This window comes from Numenius arquata, chromosome 4, assembly GCF_964106895.1.
Source record: "Numenius arquata chromosome 4, bNumArq3.hap1.1, whole genome shotgun sequence".
In the NCBI taxonomy this organism is placed as follows: domain Eukaryota; kingdom Metazoa; phylum Chordata; class Aves; order Charadriiformes; family Scolopacidae; genus Numenius; species Numenius arquata.
In genome coordinates, this window is record NC_133579.1 from 54,654,671 (window position 1) to 54,679,483 (window position 24,813).

The window sequence follows — 24,813 nt, forward strand, 5'->3', positions numbered from 1 at the left end:
TGCTTTTGATGCTTCCACATCTGGGCTTCAGTCCCTCTGCTCCTCCCTTGCTCATTAGTAAATGCTACAGGGATTAGTGAGGCATAGAAACCTGTCACAGACACTGGATGCAATAATGTGGCTGGAGAGTCATAATTGCAGTTGCAGTCTTTAGTTGAAGTTGGCAACAGTAATGATATTTTCCCAGGCTTGCTTTTCTCTGACTCATTGAGATTAGTATTGCTAACTAGCAGTAGCACAATTTCAAAGTAGAGGAAAGGGAAAAGTCTAGTGGTCTAGTGGTTATAGCATACTTTTGAAAGTGCAGAGGAGAGTTTCCATTCTCCTAGGTAGGAGTCCCCGTTTTCTAAAAGGGCAGAGGATGCTAGGGAGAGGACAAAGGCAAAAGATATTTGAAAGGAATTATATATTTCATAAATGCTAGCAGCTAGCGGCCATGCATTTGGCTTTCTAGTGCTCTCAACTTTGGCAAGATTCTCTTCCTATGAGAATCATAAGTTTAAGAAACTTAAAAATATATCTCTCTGATTCAAAACACTGTCAAGAATTAGCGGCCTTAGTCATTCATCCCCACCAAAGCAACTCTTGCTGACAGATTTTTTTTGCCTGTGTAAAGATGACAACATCTCACCTGAAATCCAGGCAAATGTGCGATTTTATTAACCACGTTCCTGAGTGTCAAGAGTTTCATTAAAGTCTTGAAATTCTGTTCTACAGACAGAAAGTTAAACTTTTAGAAGAAACAAATCAACAGTATAGCTGTTCGCAAATTAGTTTTGCCGCATTATGTCTGATAAAGCATATTGCTCAGCAGTATATCTTGAAAAGTATTACACATTTGTCTTTAAGCTGTTTAAAAACATCAGCTTTCTTTCCTCTTCCCTTTCTGTCTTTTGCTGTACTTTTCCAAATATCTTTGCAGTTTTCTTTGCTGTCTCAGTGCACACCAATGCAACATCAATTTGATGTTATTATCAAAGTCTTGGAAATAAAAGCTGCAGCAAGCTGTTCACTGGAGATTTGATCTCTGACAAATAAGCTTGTGTCAGTGCGTCTAAAAAACCTGATTCCATACCTCTGTTTTCTTCCCAATAGGGTCTTGGCAGGGATGCAATTAAAAAAAGAAAATCAATCTGTGCTTTGCTGTCTGATTTCTGAAGAATGGCACTGAGCTGCCAGGGCGTGAAGATGTGCTACTGTAAATACAGAGAAGCCCTCATGAATTCCACTTTCCTCACTGGTCTGTAAATGAGTCTGATTTATTAAAGCATTAGAATGAGATGGAGGAAAGGCTGAGAGAAAGGGCAGTGGATTTTTTTAGCTGATTTCTGAAAATTCAAAGTATGTTGTGTATTGTTTCAAAAGTATACCATAAGAAAAAGGACTTACGCCTACCAGGGATCACTTATTTTCTGATTTTCAGAAGGGCTGAACATCCATCACTAGGCAGAAAGCCTTAGGATTTGCAGAATGTGTGACAATCAAACCTTTTAAGTATTTCTTTTTTCTCTTCCAAATGTGAGATTTGGAACACAAGAGTAAAAAATGTTGGTCTGAAATTGATTTCAAGATTCACGCATTAGGCCAATTGCGAGATTGCCAAACCTGTGAAGTACTTTTGGTCTCAGTGCAGCAAACATTCTCATATCCATATCATATAACTTTTACCTTTTCATTACTCCTACTGAGATCACTGATACTGCTTGCCTTGGGAAACTTAGTTTCTGTAGGATGGTGACTTTTGATTGCATAAGAATTAATTCTACACTCATCTACTAGTGTCAGTACAGAAAACCAAAACCATCAACAAGCTATACTAACTATATAGCCGAATTTCCTAACAGACATATTGCAATTTAAAATGACCATTTATCAGTTTCTTTAAAAAAAAAAAAAAAAAGCAGAAGAAAACACCCTTACAAGACTATTTTTTACAGCAACAGCTAATGACCCTAACTCACTCTTGGGGTGGCTTCTGCTTCAACTCCATGAGCATCTCTGGGTTCAGAATCGACTTTGCAGGCTGGGCCCATTGTTACAAGTTTAAGGTAAAGTAACATTTTTACTAAGCATACTTTCTGGTTTTCAAGTGGATAATCGTTATGCTAAGTTTAATGTTGTAAAAATCTGAAATAAAATGTACAATTTTGTCCATGTTGTTTCTTTTCAATCCCATTTTGTTTAACTGCCCACTTTTTTTTTTTTTTTTTTTTTTTTTTTTTTAGATTGCAGTATGTTTGTACAGTGCTTCTGAAGTTTTATTGAGTATGTTGGCACAGATACTTCAGCATGAAATAACTGTAAAAGACTGAAGTCCTCCCTGAGTGTTGCAGCTTGCCAAATGAGAATAAATTCATAACTTTTGTGTCCTCCTGACCTTGAGCAAGCTCATGAGCTATTATTGTTAAGACAACTTTTCTGTAGTGTGCCCTGGGAACTGTATAATGGCCCAGAATTTGCATGCTGCTGTCCCTTGCCATACACCTCCTTTCTCACCATGCCCCTGGAGCAGACTTTGGCGCAGCACCTATGTGCCAGCACAGTCCTTGATGCAGACATGTTTATGCTGCAGCAGCGGGTGCTAGAGAGGTTAGGAAGGGGAGCTTAAGGTCCTGTCAGTCTCCTCTCCCTCGAGAGATGTGAGAAAGGACTGCTCAGATAAAGGCATGGCTGGTCTCACCACTATTTCCCACATGCCCTACCTGGAGCCTCCCATCTCACCTGGAGAAAGATGTGAGATTCCCTTCCTCCTTCTCAAACCCTCCAGCTGGCATAAGAGGGCTCATATGGTGTTTATCCTCTATACACACTGCAAACACATTTTTTTTTCTTACATGTTTTTAATGTGCCTTTAACTCGGCATTTCCACAATCCAAATTCTTATGACAGAAAATGTTTACCAGGCAGGTAGAATGATGAAAAATCTTCCTAAATTAAGCAAAGTTTAAGTTCAGATTTATTTATTTTTGGTTTTATGGGTTAGATATAGTACAACAGCTGGGCTAAATTAAAGAGACAATCAAACACGTAGATTATGCTAGGACAAGGTTGCTTGATGTGTCTTCTTTTTTCCACTGAAACCACAGTATCTCTGAAGTTTGTAAACTTGCCAGGCATTGCCACTAACATCTGAAGGCTTATTGGAGGTGACATCTGGATATTTGCTGGTAACTTTCCAAGTGGAATCTTCAAATAAAGCATCATACTTGATATATATATAAATATAAACACGTATATATGTTTTGTGCATATGTAAGTAGACATACATACAAATATATGTTTATGTGTTTTATATATCCAAACATATGTAAGCACTTACTCAAGAGAGTGACGATAATTCTGAGTGTTCATTTTTACTAAGAATTATGTATTGCTGGTCAAAACATGACACAATGTACTAGCTGTGCGCAGATGTGCACTCTGACTCCTGGTCTATTACAGCAGTTTATTCCCTGCATTGAAAGTGATAAAGGCAGTGGTGTTGTGACAATGATTAAAACCAGCAATAAAATGACCAGGTCAATAACACCAAATTATATAAACTTTTTCTGCTTCAACATCAAAGTTCATTAATACCAAAATAGTATAACAGAACCTTCAAATAGTCTAAAAACTGAGATCGTGTGATTATGCATACCTTTAGTCACACACCAAGCAAAATTCTATGTACTATAGAAATCAAACTCAGATTATCCTTCACCTTAGACAGGAAAATATATATAGATAAGAACTGTATTTTATTCTCTTTGTACATACCCAAAATACACATAAAGAATGATGACAACCCTATCAATAACAAAAGGCTGTACCTATTATTGTAATGTAGATAATCTATTATAATTTAGTTTTATTTAGTATTTAATTATTTTAATTTATATAGAGGGATTTCCATCACAATGGGAAACTTCAGATATGCAAATGTAAGGAATCACCTTGGAATTTCCCCCCTCTCCCTTTTTGTACTCTTGATTCTGCTTTCCCAAAGAATCACAACCTTAGTCGAATCTTCTGATAATGGTTACTGAAACTCAATATCTTATAGCACAATCTCTGGGAAAGTTATGATTTAGACTTGAAAATGCAGGTGACCAAGGGACGTCTCAGAGCCTATAGCTGGACCCTATATCTGGACCAGTGAATGTGAGACCTCATCTGGTTCCTGAATATAAAAGTACAAACCCAATCACATCTTGTCTCACAGATACTCAGGGTTGCACAGGTGTAGTTCCTTTGGGAAGGAAGCCTGCCCCCAGGAGCTGCAAGTGACCATGATAAACTCTGACCAGTTTGGTGGCCTCAAGACATGCCATGGAGTATTTCTCCCATGTCTGTCCCCTTAGTTGGGACATCAGCGTAGGGCAAAGAGGCAATTACTCCTATAGCTGTGACTCCTGTGTAATTTGGATCCTTTTATGCATGCCTTTGTGCTGTAACAGGGAGCTGGAAGCTATCTGAATAAGAAAGTCTACAACATTGTTTTATAGAGGCATATAGTGTATAATTAATTCCCTCTAGTAATATGAGTATTAGACAAATTTATTGAAGGAAGATTAGCAGTGTGTTGGCAGGACTTTTAATTAAATAATAATACTAAATAACTTGCAGTCATATTTTCTCCTGCAACTGTAGTGCATATTTCTTTCTGGGTCAGAGACTGTCCTCTGTGCTTGTAGAGTGCCTACACAATGAGATGTCATTGCAGCGAGTTCTCTAGACATATATTTTCCCTTTCTGTAATCAACTGTGTTAGCTCAAAGTTGATTTTTTTATCCTCACAGACTTCTGAAAGTAGGTGAAGAAAAGTGGTGATCAGTTAGATTGGAGCTATCAATTAAAAGTTTCATGCTCTATACCATTACTCATTATTCCTCACTTTTCTCCATGGAAAAGTTATTACAAAAATTTAAAATAAATATTTAATCTTGGGTTCTGTAAATAGAAATACAGTGCCTGCATAAATTAATTTTTGTTAAATTAGGCACATAAAAATTGCTCTACTGGATCTGACCCACAGCCAGTATTGTGTCTGACAGTATCTGGTAACAAGAGGATGCAAAAAACCCTTTCGTAAACAGCTTTGGAATAATCTGTGCACATTAAATCAGTTCCTCATACCTAGCAGTCAGTGAGTTAAACCCAGTAGCATGACATGTAAAATTAATTTTGTTATTTGGGATATGATCGCACATAATAAGATGTTCTAAGCCTAGTGTCAATTGTTTTATGGTTTGATGACAGTTTTCAATTGCTTTAACTGTTTATTTTCAACATTCCAATTTATTGAACTCCATTTCAAGGTTGCTTCAGGACACGCTTTTTTATCGCGTTGCTGACTGGCTCCTGTTAGGCCTTAAATCTGAGTCACAGTTCAGGAAAGGCAGACAAATGTCTACCTTCCCATAAATATTTGCTAAGCTGAACTTAGTCTGTTTGTCTTAAGCAGGGTCCCCCTTTCTTTCCCTTCATCGTGTTCATCTTTATCATGAACATGAGGTGGTGGAATAAGCCGCTGTCCCTTTTGGCATTGCTAGCATAGGTACAAGGAAATGCAATGTGTGGCTCGCTTGAGACTGATCTAGCAATCATGATGGTCTATATATTGCTACTATACTCAAAGGAGGTAGTGAATAAAAAAAAACAGAAATATTTGTTGTGACTTTTGCTAGCTTGTGTAAGTTATTCAAGAAAGTGAATGAAAATCTTTGGTATAAATCAATAATGTTGTTAAATGTTGCCCTTTGTGGGGCTCATGTTGTAACATCAGGCTTGCTGGAATCAAATCTGTAAGCACAAAAGACCAGATTCAATATGGAGGTAACAGAAAAGCCTACAGTAAAATGAAAATCTAAAGGGAAGGTTAATCAGAAGTTCATTGGACTCAGCACAGGTCAATGCCCTGAGGAACCATTTGAAGAGGTAAAGCTTTCTCCAGTACTATTCATGCACAAGCAGGCTGCTAGGAAAATAGGAATTTCAGAAGACTCCTTCAGACCAGCAAATGAAAAATATGATACTTTGACCCAATCAATCAAATATGTAGGTAATATGAGAAGAAGATCCCAAATCAAAAGAGGTGAGTTTAGAGTGAGTTAAATTTGGCTCAACATGTCACAGCAGCCAAAATTCACTAAAGGAGGCACAACTGAGAGGGGCACTACAGGTAAGAGAGTCAAGAAGTGAATGGTATAGTAGAAGACTGTGCCTGAAATCCAAAGATCTACCAAGAATCTACCTCTTCCACATTGTCTTCCAAGAGTATGATTTACAATGTATACAGTTAGCAGATGCACTTAGTCATATTTTGAGTTGGAAAAAATAATTCTCTGTGATATTGTGTGAAGGCCGTAAAATCTTTTCACCAGGTTTTATCAGCTCACATATGATGTGATAAGTGCTGTGGTAATGCTGCTCTTTCTTTTGTTGTTCACCCACTTCTGACTGTAGCATGAAGTAGAAACACACTTTGGAAGGTATTTGCACTCGTGTTTGTGAGCTACAGGTTGTTCTGAAGTGGTATGAAGTGAGCAAAATGTTGGGAAGATGTCAGCAGTCTAACATCAAGGAGCAAAATGATTATATTCAATCAACACTTGTCAGCAGTCAGCGTGAGGCAATGGTTCTTGGTGCTTTTCTATTTGTCTTGAGAGACCGATCCACCTTAACGGCCAGGGGGAAAACACACAGTAAGGAGATTTGAGGGGGGGAGGTGGGAGGTGGAATTTAAAAAAAAAAAAAAAAGAAAAAAAGGAATTGAAGTAATGGCACTGATTTGCTTCACACAGATAACAAGGACATGGAGGGCTGGTGAATATTTACAACTGAGCATTACTGTGGACAAAAGGATTAAAAAAAAGGAAAAGGATGCCATTGCAGAACTGAAGGACTGTAGAGACATTAAAGGAAGTGGCAATAAATTGAAAAGCATGGATGGTTTTCTCCCAGAAGTTTCACTTCATGGGAAAAAGAAGTTGCAGCTGGTACGAATGGCCTAGAGCAAATTGAAGCTGCCAGGAAGGAATAAGCAATCTCTCCAACACCAGGCTGCTCAAGTTGGACATGTCCTCGCACTATGTGGCAGAGGCATGGAGGCCAGCATCAAAAGTTAAATACTAAATCAGCAGTGATAAGGAGGCTTTAGTTACTTAATTATCTACCTATCAAGTGAAGGCCTGCCAGTTTTGTAAGCATAACAGAGGACTGCAGATGTAGACTGAGGCCATGATGAGGTGACATAATAGAATGGACTGGCATTGATTTAATGTGTTGTTATTTTGAATGTAAGTATTGATTCTTCATTGTTCCTCCTTTTTGTGCCTTGGTCTAAGCTGTCTTCACAAAAGCACAGGTGTTTAAAGGGGGAGGGAATACTGTGGTCTGTCTAGTGTAGGTTAGAGAATTCCTGTTTCCCATGGAAGATGAGAAGACACATCCTTTGGTTTCTGTATGAAAAATGTGCAAGCACACCTCCTGTTTTATTGGATGATATTAATATAGGTGATCATTCCCTTTTAAGTAAATTTCTCACTAATGAAGCTGAGCCTCTCTGTTAACACAAAGCAAGATGTATAGAGCAAGAGTAGAGGTTTGGTGTAAGAATCACATTTTCTAATACCAAAGCAAAGAATTTAACAATAAGATACATCAAAGAACTGTCATTTCTCTGCAATAAAAATGCTAAATCCTGTATCTGGGCCTATTTCTTTGGTTACAGACAGAGAATAAAGAGTAATCACTGAAGGTTAAAAGGCAAACAAGGAAGAAAGGACATTATCTTGCCTTTAGAAGTTCCAAATTTTCAAACTGTTTTAAAGTTACAGGATCTAATTAGTATTATTCATACTTCATATAATCCTTTGTAGCTTCTTCAAAAGATGCCTCACTTGTTGGATTTCCATGCCTTTGAGAAAAGTCTGGCTGTTCTGGGAAAGAAAAAAAGCTCCTGTTTATATGAAAAAGGGAATATAAAAAGCAAGGAAGAGTATCATGAACCAGCTTGAAGTCTGATGATGATGATAAAGTCAGAAATAAAGTTGAACTAATAAAGTGAAATAGGAAGGCGGTTGGAGAAGCAATCAGAAGCAAATGAATATTAGCTGTTTGTAGCTCTGCGTACAGCATATCCTCCAAAATAAGAGCTGTGATATGACCATTTATAAATACTACATTAGATCTATTGTCTTCTTGACCTACCCCAAAAGCTTTTTATTTCTTTTCTAAATGGTTTGAAGGCACTATTTTCAAACATAGGCAAATGTGCCAACATCTACACTTCTTGTGACTTATGAAATTAATGCTTTTGGTTTATTTTTTTTACTGCAGCGCTGTTTCAGAAAAGATCCTACTATCCTGACACAGTAAAATCATTTTCCTTTATCTCATTAGACTGCAGAGTGGTCTGATTTCATTTAGTTCAATGGATGATGCTGATAGCATCATGTTTAAAACTATAGTGCTAAAGTCTTTATCATGTGTATGACTGTACATAAATGAATACTTTTTATGATATCTCCAATTCTGGAAAGAAGCATTACTACAACAATAAGAATTCTACATGCAGAATGAAACAGTTTATTATGTCAAAAAATCAAGTTTCCTAGAGGTTTTTAACTTAAGCATCTATCTCCCTGTTGAAAATGACATCTTAAGAGAATTCAGAATTGTTCCAGGCTTCCCAGCCTGCATATGGAGATCCAGCTCTTCATAAAGAAATCTGTTAGATGATCTGCAACATATTCAGCAGATAAACATGAAGTGTTTGTTCTCATCATTGATCTTCCTGACTGGCAGATGATATGTAAACACAATGATTTTAGTCTGATGGCTTATTATATATTTACACGAGGATGATCAAGAAGAAAACTCCCTTTAATTAGGCAGTGGGACCCTGGGGGGTCTCCTGCACGCTTGATTTCCCCCAGAGCAAGCCATTTAAATCCTATGAATCCTTGAAGCTCAGTACGCCTGTTAAGCTTTGACAAGTGTTTCGGTATCCCACAGAGGCTAAAGCAAATGCAGGTTGAATGTATCTTTTCCCCAAAATGTGAGTGCTGTGCAGCTTTGTATCTACATTTCTAATTTCTTTTTCTAAATTTAAGGACCCGTATGTAAGACGTATATAATAAATAGCAAAGGTGAGGTAAAATCAGTGAAAAACAGCACTGTGATAGCAATTATAACAACTTCTTGATGTGATTTTTTTTAACATGCATTCAATAGCTGCATACAAAGAAATTAGGCATTCAAGATCTCTGGGCCACAGTATTTTCTCATTTATATCTTTATAAACCATGATATCAATTCTACCATTGTAAACTTACAGGAGTTAGCCAGGACTTACAATAGCTGTCCCATTATTGTTAGCATTAAGGGATACATTTTCTTTTTCCCCAACAGACATAATATATTCAGCAAAATCAATAACTCAGCGCTGAGGAGACAATAATTGAAAGACAGAAATAGTAAGACTCTCCAGTATACACAGTGCTATGTGGATATTCACTTTAGAAAGCATTTCAGAAGTTACTCAGAACGGATGATAGAAAGGTGAACAGCAGGTTGTACAATCTCTACTGCTGAAGATCTCTAAGAATAGATCAGATAAATGTCTCTCAGGATCAACATAGGTGAAGTTAGGACAGGAAAAAGAACTAGATTGTGTCTTGCTATCTTTTCTAAACTTATTTTTCCATGTTATACATGATTAAATATTATATGACTCATAGACCTTGATGTGGAGGGGAGAAAAAATCCATAAAGAATCATAGTTGAACACAGATAGAGTCCCAGACTGTCAGATTTGAGTCCCTATGCTTGGACCAGCACAGGGATTATTAGTGCCATTCATCTTTAAGACACATCACCACTTAAACATCATCAGAGTTTCCCTTAAATTACCACAAGACTGTCTACCCAAGATCTTAGTTATCAGCCTATAGCTCCCTAAAATACTATCCCCTCAAAATCTCAAAGAATGTCTTGATTTGGAAATAATCCCAAACAGAATGAGAGATGGAAACGCCTGGAGGTGGTAAGGGTAGAGGCATAGAATCAAACAGGGAATTAAAAATTGGAGACTCTAAATCTACTTCTGGCAAAGATACTGAACAAATAATCAATGAACATTTCAGTAAGCAGAAATATAAATGAAGCCAAACTTTTTATGGGTTTGTTTCTCAAAGTTGATCTGTTATGCAGATTCTCCAGTGTCAGTGCACTTGTATTGCAACCTTTCCATAAAAGGGGGCACTTCTAGCTCTTACTTCTCTACTCATTTGTCTGTTTTCATTAAACTTGTAGGGATTTACTTATCATTCAGATATTTTGAATTTAGCTGAAATCTGTAGGATGTAACAGGCAGACACACACACAGCCTGATCATATGATTGCTCCCTGATGAATTGGGCATGACAATAAAGAACATAGTAGGAATTATAGAGTGTATGGCTATATTATTAAATGAAACATGCCAAAGATGATTTTCTGAGATGAACTGACACATAATGGCCCACGTCCATGCTAATAAACTATCCAAAAGAAGGTGCTCCTAGGTAAGATATATCCACAAGTAAAGTGCCTGCAAGTGTGTGATAATTCCCTTAACACGTGTGAGTGTTGTTTGGGAGACTGTAGGCCAAAACAGTGGCAGGAACTATTTTAACAACTTAGATGACTGAGTTCCTGTGTATAGAAATAGCCTTGACATAATTTCATTTGTTAGTGAAGATGTAGGCAGTGTTTCCCTGATACACATGTCCAACTTTTTTCTAAGTCCAAGGCAATAATTTCTTTGAAATATTTTGCTTACTACAAAGCTCTCCTACTGTCCATACAACTTATTCCACCATAAAATTTGTAGAATGTATATAAGTTCACAGTTCTTCATGCTGTCTTTTTAATTTTCTCAGCTTGCTGATGATGGAGCTAGTGGTGCCTCCTGTGTGAAACTGCATAGTGAAATCTGTGATTGTCAGGGTCTTCTCCAATTCACTTTGTTGATGCTCTGCATTAGAAACATTTCCTTATATATAAGCAAATATTAGTTCAGCTGAAATTTGTCTCATTCACTGGGATTGTCAGGACATGGAATGTGTCTTTGACAGGTGTCAAATTTTGGCTAATGTATTGTGGGAAAGTAAGGGAAGATTGGCGAGGAGGACTGTAAATACGCTCAAGTGACTCGCATGTGGGGTGCTGGAAAACATATATCACACTAATTGTTGCTTAGTTCTGTGTGCTCAACAAGTAGGACATCTGCACTTAGATAACACAGGCCTGGGGTGGACTCAGGGGCACCTTATCGAACATGCTTGAGATTCCTGCTCTGCTGTTGAAGAGATCAAGGCACAGCAGAAAACTCTGCCTGCTGGAATCCTTGAAATACAGGCCCAAACAGCAAGTGGGAGCTCTCTCGTTCTCTCACTCCCTTGCTAACAAGGACTCTCTTGCTAATAAGGACTCTCCCTCTGCAGTGCCTGTGTCCCCTGCTTGCCTGCCTCTGCCCAGGTGCTGCTTCAGAGGTTCCCTGATCCATGAGGTACTGAGATTGAATTTGTTCTTTGCCCTTAATCCATGGTTTTGTGGTTGTTCCTGCGTCCTGCCTGCATCAGCTCACACATGTATATATGTGTTGGCTTCTGTGATGTTTAAGCCATAAAGAATTTTGATTGAACCCAGCCTTTGGAGACCTGTTTATTTTATAAAACGACGGCACTTGTTTGTGTAGCAAAACTTAACTATTGTTGAGCTGGCTTTAAAAGTTCCCAGGATGACAGTCACATCACCGGCAGGCACTGGGGAAGTCCCAGACTGGACTCAGTGACGAATGGGAACTGGATTCCAGCTCTGGAGTCAGGAACACACGGATCGGGATCAAAGGCAGATGAACAGACAGAGTCCTCTCTGGACATCGGCCATCGCAGGAAGGGGCTGACCCTTTGATCCCTCAGCCTTTATACTGAGCATGGGGCAGATGGGATGGAATACCCTAGTTGGTCAGGTTTGGGTCACCTGTCCTGTCCACTCCTCCCCACTGATGTGACCCCTCTACGTTTTTTCCGTTTCCGACCCTCTAAGGGGGCAAATAACGAAATTGGCTGACCTTGGTTGTTATAGCAATAAGTATAAGCAAGGGCCTCCCTGCATACCAGACAGACTGGATAGAAAGGATTTTTATTTTTTTAACATGAGCAAGCAATGATTGTCACATTGCCTTTTCATTAGCTTTCTCTAAAAACATTTGTGAATGGTAGTAACCATCTGAAACCATTTCAGAAGCTCTTGATAGAAATATTTTGGCACTAGTTTAGATATAAAAAGTAATAACTTGAAACACAGTGAGCCATGTTGCCAGCTGGTAGAAATTACCACTGCTCCAATGGCTTCCATGAGCACAGCTTACATGAGGTATTAGTCCAGTAGCACTAGGGTTCTCAAAAAAATGTTAAGATTCATTAATTTTGCATTGGGATCAGTATGTATGAGTTTGATGCACTTATTTTCTTAATTATGGTGACATTCTATGTTTTAACCTTTCACGAATAGGAAAAGAAGTGAAAATAACCTTAATTAAAAAGGAACTTAATCACATACTGTATACTCTCCTTGAAATGTAAAGTCACTTTTTGTTACTCAAAAATGTATTAGAGAAGAATTTTTCTTCCCAATAACTAGAGAGAAACCAAATTCAATGGGAATCTATAGGAACTCTTTCCCTGAGGCTACTGATGACTTTTTTTTTTAAACATTTTCTTTCTCCCAAAGGAAAAAGGCTGGATGACATCCGGACGACTTATTTTATGTAATCATGCATTTCATGACCCAGTCTTAGGATTTTCATTAAAACAGCCTGCATCTCTGTAAAATGAGGGAAAGTCAGAGTTGAGGATTGGTTACTGGAAGCTTTGAGAAGCAGTAAAGATGAACCGTGGAGATAGCTGGGCATGGCTCTGTAATTGGCTGTTTCTCTGTACATGCATACTTTGTGATGTGCATGGGGCCCATAGGAACTGTGATATGTGACAGAGTGCACCCTCAGCAAGTTGGCTGATGACATAAAACTGGAGGGGTGGCTGACACACCAGAAGGCTGTGCCACCATAAAGTGAGACCTGGACAGGCTGGAGAGTTGGGTGGAGAGGAGCCTAATGAAGTTCAACAAAGGTAAGTGTAGGCTCCTGAACCTAGGGAGGAATAACCCCATACACCAGTACAAGTTAGGGGTTGATCTGCTGTAAAGCAGCTCTGCAGTGAGGGACCTGGGAGTCCTGGTGGACAACAAGTTGACCATGAGCCAGCAATGTGCCCTTGTGGACACAAGAAGGCCAATGGTCTCCTGGGGTGCATTAAAAAGAGCATGGTCAGCAGATCAAGGGATGTTTTCTTCCCTCTCTATTCTGCCCTGGTGAGGCCTAATCTGGAGTAGTGTGTCCAGTTCTGGGCTCCCCAGTTCAAGAAAAACAAGGAACTGCTGGAGAGAGTCCAGCAGAGGGCTGCAAAGATGATCAAGGGAATGGAGGAAAGGCTTAGAGAAGCCTTATGAGGAAAGGCTGAGAGACCTGGATCTGTTTATCCTGGAGAAGACTGAGAGGGGACATCATCAATGCTTATAAGTATCTAAATATCTACAAATACGTCAAGAGGATGGGGCCAGACTTTTTTCAGTGGTACCCAGCAATACGACAAGCGGCAATGGACACAAACTGGAACACAGGAAATTCCATCCCAACATGAGGAAAAACTTCTTTATGTTGAGGGTGACAGAGCACTGGAACAGGTTGCCCAGAGAGGTTGTGGAGTCTCCTTCTCTGGAGATATTCAAGACCCACCTGGATGCATTCCTGTCCAACCTGCTCCAGGTGAACCTGTTTTGGCAGGGGATTTTGGACTAGATGATCTCCAGAGGTCCCTTCAAACCCCTACCATTGTGTAAGTCTGTGTCTCAGGGTCCATACATTCTCTGAAGAGTACTAGTGCTGTCTGCTGTCTCAATGGAGACCCTAGAGAGATCCAGAGCCACTGAAGACAGATTTCACAAACCATTTGGGCACCGCTTTCTCGCAGTTCCCTTCTGGTACTCTTCATAAGTGGGATCTGTTTTAAAAAAAAAAGTAGCAGAGGATATGACAGTGTAGTGATGACTTGCCTATGTTAGTTTGAAAAGTACTGCACTGAAGAGCTTCTGTTGCTCTTGAATGGTTTGGGTGAAGACTCCCCTTGTATGGACCTAGAAGAGTTTCCCCAGATGTGTCAGCAGAGGCAGGATTTCATTCCCTGGTTTATGTGTCACCTACATTTTGCAGTGCTATTGCCTTAAATATTTTCTGATATTTTATAGTATGACGTGTGTGGGTATACATGAATTGTCCAAAGTATCAAAACAAGACACTGATAACCTCTTTTGGTTTGATATGAACTTATATAAATGTTTTGGGGTTGTTTGGTTTTGTTTTCTGTTTTGTTTTTATTTTATTGTATTTTTTCTGCTAAGGAATCTTCACATAATTAAATGAACTTTTTAAAATTTGTCTGCACTGGGTACTAGCTAAGCTACACAGGACTCTGGATTTTCTTTGAGTCTTGGTAATGCAAATTATATATGAAATACATTTGTCTTTGTACTGAAATATTCTAAAGCTTAATCAATGGTAGGCCTCTCCTTACAACAGCCCTGTCCCTTGAGATAGGATACATAAGAAGCTTTGTAAATGATATTTCATTTGACTAGGACAGGACATTCATCCTCCTGAATTATATTCTGTTGGAAAGAAGATGATGAATTAAATGGAATATATGCATACTTGCTACCTCTGTTATTAATACATAGCTAGGATAGTCCATCATCGCCACTTTTTTACAGGAGATAAGAATGGGTGGAGACCCCCACAGCATAATTCTGATTTACAAAGACAACTCAATATTTTCTGCCTTTTCTGCCTTCTGAACCTGTTACTAAGATAGTACTATTCCTTCTATTAATAAGTAATGCACAGGAGAAATATTGTCTAAAACATTCCAGCTACTGATTGAAGGAGATTAGCACCTGCATGCACAAGTGTTTCTATATGAAATTCAATATATTCTGCTGGGTTTAGGTGAAGATTATTTCCAGGTGATTTGCAACTCTTACCTAGTGTGGCTGGAGCTAGTTGTAACAAAAGATAACAGCTTTGATAAATACTGCTTGGAGAGAGAGGCATCCTGGTAAGTTCTGTAAGACAATTATAGAATGATTAGGTGTCTTAGTCTGGACTAAGGCAAACCATCATTATAGTCATAAACCTATATTTTTAAGTTTAAAAACTGTGGTTATGTGATTTAAGGCTCATCCTGCTCATAGAGGCACAGTAATAAGTGGGGGATCCCCAATAACCCCATCAGAAACATGAGCCCCAGCTCTTGTTAGGGTTGTCCCAGGAGACCCTCAGGGCCAGTATCCAGGTGTCACACTGGGAGGAATCACAGGCAGGAAAGGTCAAGGTGTTTTTGGGAGGAATAAGCATGGGACAAAGGGATAAAAGGGGCTGCTCACATGTAAACAGGTGACTGGGCAACATCTTGGTCTGGCCATGCTCTATGCCTGATCAATGTAGTCTGTCTTGTTTTTTATTAAATGCCATTTCTAGCTGTTTTTCCAGCCGAGGAACTCTAGCTGTGTGTAGAGTGCTGGCAACTAGTGGGGAATCAGGGGTCAGAATGCCTATGTGTCCATGATGCCCGTGGCTGGAGAGACCAGAGTATGTGCAGATTGTGTGGGTATATGGGTACGGATGCTGGCATGATCACTAGTCAGCATCAAGCTGGGATACCCAGCAAGTCGGATAAGTGGCTTGGGAGCCAGTTATTGGAGTGGCCATAAATCTGGGCTGAATAACAGGGAGACCGATGCAGTTTGAATCAGCTGCTGGAGGGAACAACTGCTAGACAGGCTGAGTGCCTAGGGACAGCTACTGCCCTTGGTAGTAGGACATATATACATATATAATGTGGATACTCCCACATTATATATGTATATGTTTCTCACTAGCGGGCCTTCATCCTGAATTGCTGTAGAGGGTGACAAGATAAGTCCATTTTTACCACTTGTGTTTGTATGAGTGTTTTTGTCTGTCTTAGTTTGTGTAGCCAGCAGTGTATATGTGTGTACATTGGCTACAGTGTGACTGTGCCTGCTGGGATTCATGTTCAGCCTCACTACTGACTGGACCTGGGGACATGGACCTGCAGCAGCCTCACCTCTTCCTGCCTACTGGATTCAGAAACTCCTCAAAAAAAAATAGCTTGACGTTAGCTGCACGTGTCATTTAAATGCATTTGACATCCATAATACGTTGGGTGAGCAAATAGCTGACAGGTCAGGCTCAAAGAGTTACAGTAAATGGGATTGCACGAGGCTGGCAGCCAGTCACTTGTGAGGTTCCTCAGGGTTCAGTTTTAGGGCCAGTGCTCTTTAAAGTTTTTATAAATGATCCGGACACAGAAATCTAATGTACATTAATTAAGTTTGCTGATGACACTAAATTAAGAAGAGCTGTAGACTCCCTTGAGGGTAGAGAGATTTTATAGAAGGACCTGGATAGTCTAGAGAGCTGAGAAATCACCCACCATGATATTTAACAAGAGCAAGTGCCAGATTCTTCACCTTGGATGGAGTAATCCTGGTTATACGTACAAATCAGGGGACAAGAGGCTGGAGAGCAGCCCTGTGGAAAGAGATCTAGGGGTCTGGGTTGATGGCAAACTGAATATGAGTCAACTGTGTGCGCTGGCAGCCAAAAAGGCCAACCGTGTTTTGCTGTGCATCAAGCACAGCGTAGCCAGCTGGTTGAGAGAGGTGATTGTCCTGCTCTACAGTGCAGTGGTCCGGCCCCATCCGAGTACTGCGTGTAGTTTTGGGTGCCTCAATATAAGAAGGACATCAAATTATCAGAGCGTGTCCAGAGGAGGGCAAACAAGACGGAGAAAAGTCTCAAGAGCAAGACTTGCGAAGAGATGCCTAGGTCACTTGTCTTGTTCAGCTTGCAGAAGAGAAGGCTGAGGGGTGACCTCATTGCAGTCTACAGTTTGCTCAAGGGGTGCACTGGAAGTGGAGGGACTGATCTCTCTCTGGTGACCAGTGATAGGACATGAGGGAATGGAATGAAGTTGCCGCAGGGGAAGTTCAGACTGGACATTAGGAAAAGGTTCTCCACTGAGAGGGTGGTCAGTGACTGGAACAGGGTCCTGAGGGAAGTGGTCATGGCACGAAGCCTGTCAGAGTTCAAGGGGCATCTAGAAAATGCTCTTAGTCATATAGTTTAGTTTTAAGTAGTCCTGTGAGGAACAGGGAGTTGGACTCAACGATCCTTATGGCTCCTTTCCAACTTGGGATTTTCTATGATTCTATGGTTCTAGTAAACAAACACAAAAGCTAAAGAATCATTTCAAACCTTACAGCTGATGCTTTTATTAGGCACTCAATACTTTACCCCCTTCATCTTCCGCATCCTCATAATGTTTCCCACAATATCTCCTAACGGCAATCTACAACAGGGCATGAGTAAGGCTCTATGAAGAAGACTAGAGAAGAGCAAAGAAAAGCTAAAGTTCATCAGAAATTTTCAGCTACAGGATGGACTGCATGACATACCACAGACAAATGAGAGCTCACTCTGCTGGCATTCATTGCTGGACAAGAGGTATGTGGTTTCATAGCACAACCTGCCTTGCCTCTCAGAGAAGTGACAGGTTTTATTTTTGTTTTCTATTAAAGAGAAACAGTCTGATATCTTCAGAGGTCATGGAATTAAGATCCACCTGAACACAAAAAGGGTGAAGGAAACATTTCATTTCAACTTATTTGCATGTCAGTAGATGAGGCAAAACAGCCTAGTGTTGGGATATTAAAACAGGATATAGGCAACCTTAGTTCAGTTCCATGTTCTTGAAGAAACTCACAAGATTGTGGGTGTGCTCACCATGGAGTGTTTTTAACCTTTTTTTTGGCTCTTAGAAATTTAGGTTTCAAAGTTCTGGGGAAAGGCCATCTTTCTCAGTGGTCAAGATAATTCCTTTTTCTGCCTGAGCAAAGACATAATTTCCTATTAGCAGCTGCCTAATGACTGGCAAAGTAATGTTGACATGGTGCTGATATTCATTACCATCTAAAACAATGTCCACACTAGGGCTAATTTGTGATTGTACACTACAGTTATTCTTTATTTCTCCAATTCTATGCTTTGCACTTGTCTAAATAATCTTCTTCTTTACCTTCCTCAAGCATCTGTACTACCAGTCATGCTACAGTTTTGCCAGTGTACAAACTGTGTCTACACGTGAGGAGCATCTGCTGACCCAGACGTGTTGAACAGGGATCATATTTCTGCATACTCCTGATTGCTGAAACAAGGCTGGCAGGAGGCTGTAGACCTGGCCTGAATCTCTTCACCATCTGGTGCTTGCTGGCTTTGTAATCCCAGATCATGCCAAGATTTATAACAAAAGCATTGGCTTTACAGATAAAAACAATTGACAATAGTGGCTTTTTGCACAAGAATGCAAAAATCAGAGAGCATAGTTTCTTTCTGCTGACAGCTTCCTCCAGTCCCATCTGGCATTCTATGTGCTCTGATTGAACCCATATACCATTAGAGGCAGTGACACATGCTAACAGTTGCTATAGCTTGCAATCCAAATACAACTAGCAAAACCTTTCCTGAATAGTAACTTTGTTCTGCTCGACTGTCTTCTATTTATCTGCCTGAATCTGAAAGTTCTGTTTTAAATACTTTCTTTTTTCTTCTTTCTTTTTTTAACGATTGCATGATGAGTTTAATTACAGCAGACAGTTAAGTAGGAGTTTCAGTAGGATTTCAATTTGTAGACTTTTAAAGTGAGTTACTTTGGACATTGTTTCATTATACTATGGAAGGTTCTGGTTCCAGGAACTATGCAACTAAAATGTTTTTCCTTGGAGGTGAAAAAAACCTGTCACCTTCTATTTTATTTTTTTCATCTATTTAGATTACAGTTTTACAGATTTTTTTAAAAAAATCTGATATCTTCATATATACTTCTTCAGCTTAATAATTACCGACTACATGGCCTGGGTAACAGATTAGTTTAATTTCTGCAACATTTATTCAATCCTAGGTAAAAAGCCAGATGTAATAGAAATCCTTTGCAGGATAATCTATTTTCCTGCAAACTCTTCCTGGTATCAGTGAAAAAGGATTTTTGTATTTCTACTTATATGCCACTTCCTGATGAGCCCCAAATACACTGAAGATCCTGATGTGTGACTCCTTAGGATTAGCCCATTTGTTTCATATGAGAAACGGCTACAATTGCCTGACCTACTTTTATTAACTTTCATTCTCACTTAACTGTAAGCAACTTTTCTCCCTTTTTTTTCCTTCCCCTTCTTATTCCTCCACATCTAGCTATCGATTTAAAGCTGCTGCAGGGCCACCGTTTCTCAGAATATATAACAATGGGTGGTGTTTAATCAAAAAGCAAATAATGAAGGGAACAAAGGCTTCAAAATCAAGCTTTCCTGATAAAAGCCAGGTGAAAAAATCTGTCATGGCACACTATAAAATGTAGGTCTTCCACAGAGTGGATGTTCAATCAACATTACACTGTCTTTCCTGCAGTGTTGCTGCTAACCCCAGGGCCTGGCAGACCTGCACTCAAATATCTGTTTTGACCTTCCCTTCTGTGACTGCTGGGAAGTCATTTGTCCATTCTAATCCCTTGCTCTCTGTGAACGTTTTTGAGGTTTAATGGTTTTGTTTTGGGGTTTTTTTGGTGTGCTTTTTTTTTTTTTTTTTTTTTTAAATGGAGAGGGAGTGAGTTGTAAAGCTATGCCTTGGCCCCACAGTGAGAGCTTTTGCTGTTACTCTGCACTGCACTGAACACAATCGTGGTGGAGGGGTGTGAGGGGGGAAATACTACTTTTCTCTGACCTCTGGCATTTCATTTCATCAGCTATGATGGACCCAATATCTACAAACCCAGTGTTTTCCAAAAGTCCTTAAAGGCAGATAATTACAGTAACTTAGAAAATGTAGTTAAATCAAAACATTCTTTAGTCAGCTGAAGTAAAATACCACAAGGAAAAAAAATGCTTAAAACAGGAAATGTGTCTCTCACACTGCAATCTTTCCTGTCAGTCTTCTGTAAATGCACCTTTGCTCAATTATCTTTGTTTCTGGGTAGGAGAAGTGACTTCACTTCATACAGTTGCTTTAACACGGCCTCGGTGTGTATCTCAGTGCTTCAGAGAAGGAAAGAGTAAATTTTGGAGGTTTGCAGTAGGCTCATTTTGGAAGAATGAATACAGTGAAGTGATTGTGTTAATATTGGTTTGTAGGGGTTGTAAGTACATGTTCATTACCAATGCAAGAGAAACTTATTGGCCTTTCTTTCTGGAGGTGAAATCTCAGGTGAATTTAATGACTTCAGTAGGGGTTTTTTTGCACAATAAAGAACTACAAAACCAGGTAGTATCAGGATAACAAAAATAAACTATATTGACATTTTATAAAGTATGTGATGGAACAATGCTTTATAAAGTGAGGCTTTACATCTATGCCTACTTTAATCTCTACATTTGTACTTGTATTTAATGCAATTATATATTGCTCAGAATCAATCACTCCTGATTTAAGGATCTAGCTGCCCAGAACAGAAGGATGTTCAAGACAGATTGTTGGTATTTGTTGCCAAACTTGCAACAGTTTTGAACATAAGTTGTAAAAGTTCAAGTGCTAGAAGTGTTAGTGTGATGTTCAGTACTAACGCTCCCAGATATACAGGATGAATCGTCTGACTGAAATCACTACAGTGATAACATTATCTCTCAGTAAAGTAATAATGTGGTTTAACTTATTATCACTTGACTAAGCTGATACCATAGGCTTTCTCCTCTGCATTTGTTAAGAGGAGAGCTATTTGATTTTTTTGCATGGATAACTTGTATGGAGAAATGTATGTGTAGCAGAATAGCTCATAGCGTCCTTCAGACATAGTGTACAGTATTGTTCAGCTCTCAAGATACATGCAATTATATTACTTGTGAATGTGAAGAGGTGAAAATGCAAAAATTCACTGTTTTCTATTTTTATCTTATGAAAACATGGCATCTGTTTCATCTGTTTTCATCATCTGTTTCATGGCGTCTACATTGTCTATTTTTCTATACATATATAAATAAAATGTGTGTATTAATGTATGTTGTTATGATATACTAAAAGACTTGTGAAAGACTTAACCAAATATTTTGTTTGCATGTTATCTTTTCTGTTGGCTGTGTTATTAGTAAGGAAGATTACAATTTACTCCTTAGACATCCAGAAATGAGGGAGACTTGGAAAGTATAGGAATACTTGTGTATGCCCCAAGAAGTAAACTAGCCATTGAGGTTCATTCATTTACTGTTTTCTACTATATATGGCAAATATAGGACTTAGTGATTTTTCTTTTTAATCTTTGACAACTTGCTACAGCACTGTCAGGTGTTAACAAACACTGGATCTTAAAATAAGCTCAGGTAAAACTAGTATATTCTACTGAGCTTAAAACAGCAGTGTTTGTATCACTTTTACCAGATGGTGATTACTCCAAGGGGAAGACATGAAAACATGGTATATGATCTTTTTTATCTACCACAGTCTACAGAATCAAAAATGAGCAGTTGGTTGGCAGCAGCTGAAACACAAAAACCTGCTCTTTTCAATTCCTTTGCAGCATGTGTTATTTCAAAGGTGAAATACTTTACCAAGTGTGAGAAGCAAGTTACCAAGGTTAGGGAAAAATGACCATAAAGGAATGTCCTTTGACGGGAAAACCAAAAATTATGCTGCAGAAGATCTCAGATATTTAGAATGGTAGTTGAGAGAGGGCAGCTGAAGTGTAAGGTATGTATCACCTGATAGATAGCATTTCCAATGGTAGAATTCATGTATGTGGTCTTAAATTCCACACAAATCTTAATTTAGCGTTTTGCTTATCAATGAAGGAGTAGTAGCCAGCTGAATGCCCAGCACTGATAAAGTCAAATAAAGTTTAATGGCACAGAGCCGGTGATCACATCTACCTAGAAAACCCTATCACATGTTGAACACTTATCTTTCCAAGCAATCAAACTTGAACCAAAATGCTCACACCATTCAAAATCCATGAACCAAATCCTCTGCTTTGGCAAAGATGCATTCAAGCAATCATTAGCACAGATAGTGAAAAAGCTAGAAAATATCACCCTTTAATTTGATCTTTGTAAAATACTTAACTGCTTCAGACAACTAACACAAGCTAAAGCATCATAAGACACATTTGAACTTGGATGTTTTTCCTGACATAACACCCACAGGTGCAGAAAACTGAATATCACTGAAGTACCTGAGGCACAGGTATATAATTCAAGAATTTGCTAATCGGACATTTCAGTAAATCCTCCAGCACCCAGGTTAGGCAGAATGGGAATGATGACCTGAGGATATTTTTAACTTTTTGGGGTTGATAATTCAGACATGTAAAGTGATTTGGATTAAAATAAAAATGGTGTCAAATGTTTGTGCTTAATTACCCTGCATAACAGAATGGATTCAAATGTGATTGCATGTCTTTAGTAAGGTTATAAATAGTCTTACATGAGGCACCTAAAGGTCTTTGAATATAGACAAACTAAAATTAAAATTATTAGTGCTTATAATAAACATCTGTGTTAGGATAAAAAAATAACAACATAGCAATACTGTCACAGTCACAACAATACGGCTTTCAAAACTATCAAAACAAATGCAAGTACAAAGCTTTCCAAAACTCTTTATGTTTTGGTAAAATTTTGAAATGGTTTATTTCTTATGATTTTGTGTGAGGCAATCTCATTGTTCCTTAGCCTATATTTTGTTGAGAACTTCAGGAAAAAATGACTATATTTTCACACTGAATCAAAATGTCAATATCTAAGGGGGTTTTGTTGTTTTGGAAAGGCTTTTTTGTGAGTTTGTTTTTCCCCACTTAGTACTTTAAATACTACATTTATGAGAGTCTGAACTTTAATTTAAGAGAATATAAGAGTTCTCCAACTCTAATTTGTAAAAGGAATTTTTTTGGAAAAATATAAGCAGGAGGCACTCTAGACTGATGGCAGTATGAATAGAGCAATGCCCTTTTATTTTTATCTAGCCTTTTGTATCATGTTTTCTGCGTTATGATTCACAATACTGCAAAACTAAAATTGAAAATTAATAATGTTTTGAATGCAGGAGAAAACAGGAGTGAATGCATCTCTAAAATACCTTCTATTTGACATATCTTTACTTTTCAAGAACATACTTTGTGGTACAGTGGAAAGAGACAGAGAATGAGCCAATCATTCCTAATTCGAAACCTGTACCTTGTCACTGTCTTCAGTTGTAGGATCCTTGAAAAGTAAGTTTGATGTACACAGAGCAGATTTCAGCTGCAGAATGAGCATACCCACACAGAAGCTAACTAAATGTATCCCTTTCTCGTTGTATGAAAGTTATATATGCTATAAGATATGATGTCATATAAATTTTGCATGGATTCACCTAATTATCAGCATCTGGCACAACTGGGATTCATTCCAGGACAAAGAAATGAAGCAGAATGGCATTGCTGGGTGATCCATCCAGTGAGCAGAAAAAGGCAAACGTCTGTTCTTGTTTCCTCATCCTCTTTATCTGTTTGATCTGACTGATTAGCAGATCCTACCACATCCCTTTAAAGGAAAAATATGTTAATAATGGTTTTGGTCCTCCCATAAAGATCTGTCCTCTGTGTTGTAACAGAATCCTGTATGTCCTATTACTAGGCTCCTCACAAGTATCAAATATTGATATATTTTTAAAATTTACATGTAACCTTCAGGACACCTGGGGATGTGCCATGTAAGCCTGCCTGCCTACTGCAATGTGCAGTCACATGATTTACTTCAAGGTTGACCCAGTGTTTTCATGAGATCTGCTCATGAATAAAAGAAATCTGTGCAAGGTAAGACAGAAGGAGAGGACAGGGCTCTAAAAGGTGACTGCTACTCTGTAGTGGTTTTGGAATTGAAGCTATGGCCTTGCCTTTATCACCACCAAAACTACACATCTGGAGCTCACGACAGTGAAAAACATTCCCTCCAGGCCAGAAGTCGTGACCAGCATGACCTCCTTTTATTCAAGGAGAAAGTAGTCATCTTATGAAGGACATGAAATGTACCAATAGCCAGATTTTCCTAGGAGTTAAGGATTGTCAAGTATCTTAGCACTTTCTTCTCAAATGTGAGGTGCGGCTGTGGTTTTTCTCTAGCTTTACCTTTCTAGCTAAACAAATGGATACCTATAAATGAACTTGAAACAAAACAGTGTATTATAAAACCCTAAAAGCTCCAAATAATAATAATAATGAAAAAAAGCAGAAAGGTTTACCAAGAAACTACTTCAGTAAAGAAAGCACACATCTTTGCCTGGGGAGATGATTCATGCATGAAATGTATCCCTTAGCATATGTCTGCAAGAAACACAGTCACTGTGGATAGTAGATAAAAACTTAGTCAGAAAAGAATAAGATAAAGGGCTCAGAATTTGCCTTATATGTTTAAAGGAAATATTTTTGATTTAGCTGTACTTTATAAAAAGCAAGTTATCTTTCAATAAGCATATAATTTAATTTAATAACATGCAGTCAAATTGTTATGACATTTCCAGCAAAAACCTGTTACATAAGAGGTTTTTAAGACCAAAAGAGACCTTTAACTAATCTAGTCTGACCTCCTCAGTATCATAGGCCATGCAAATTGTTATCGTTTTATGTCAGGGCGAAA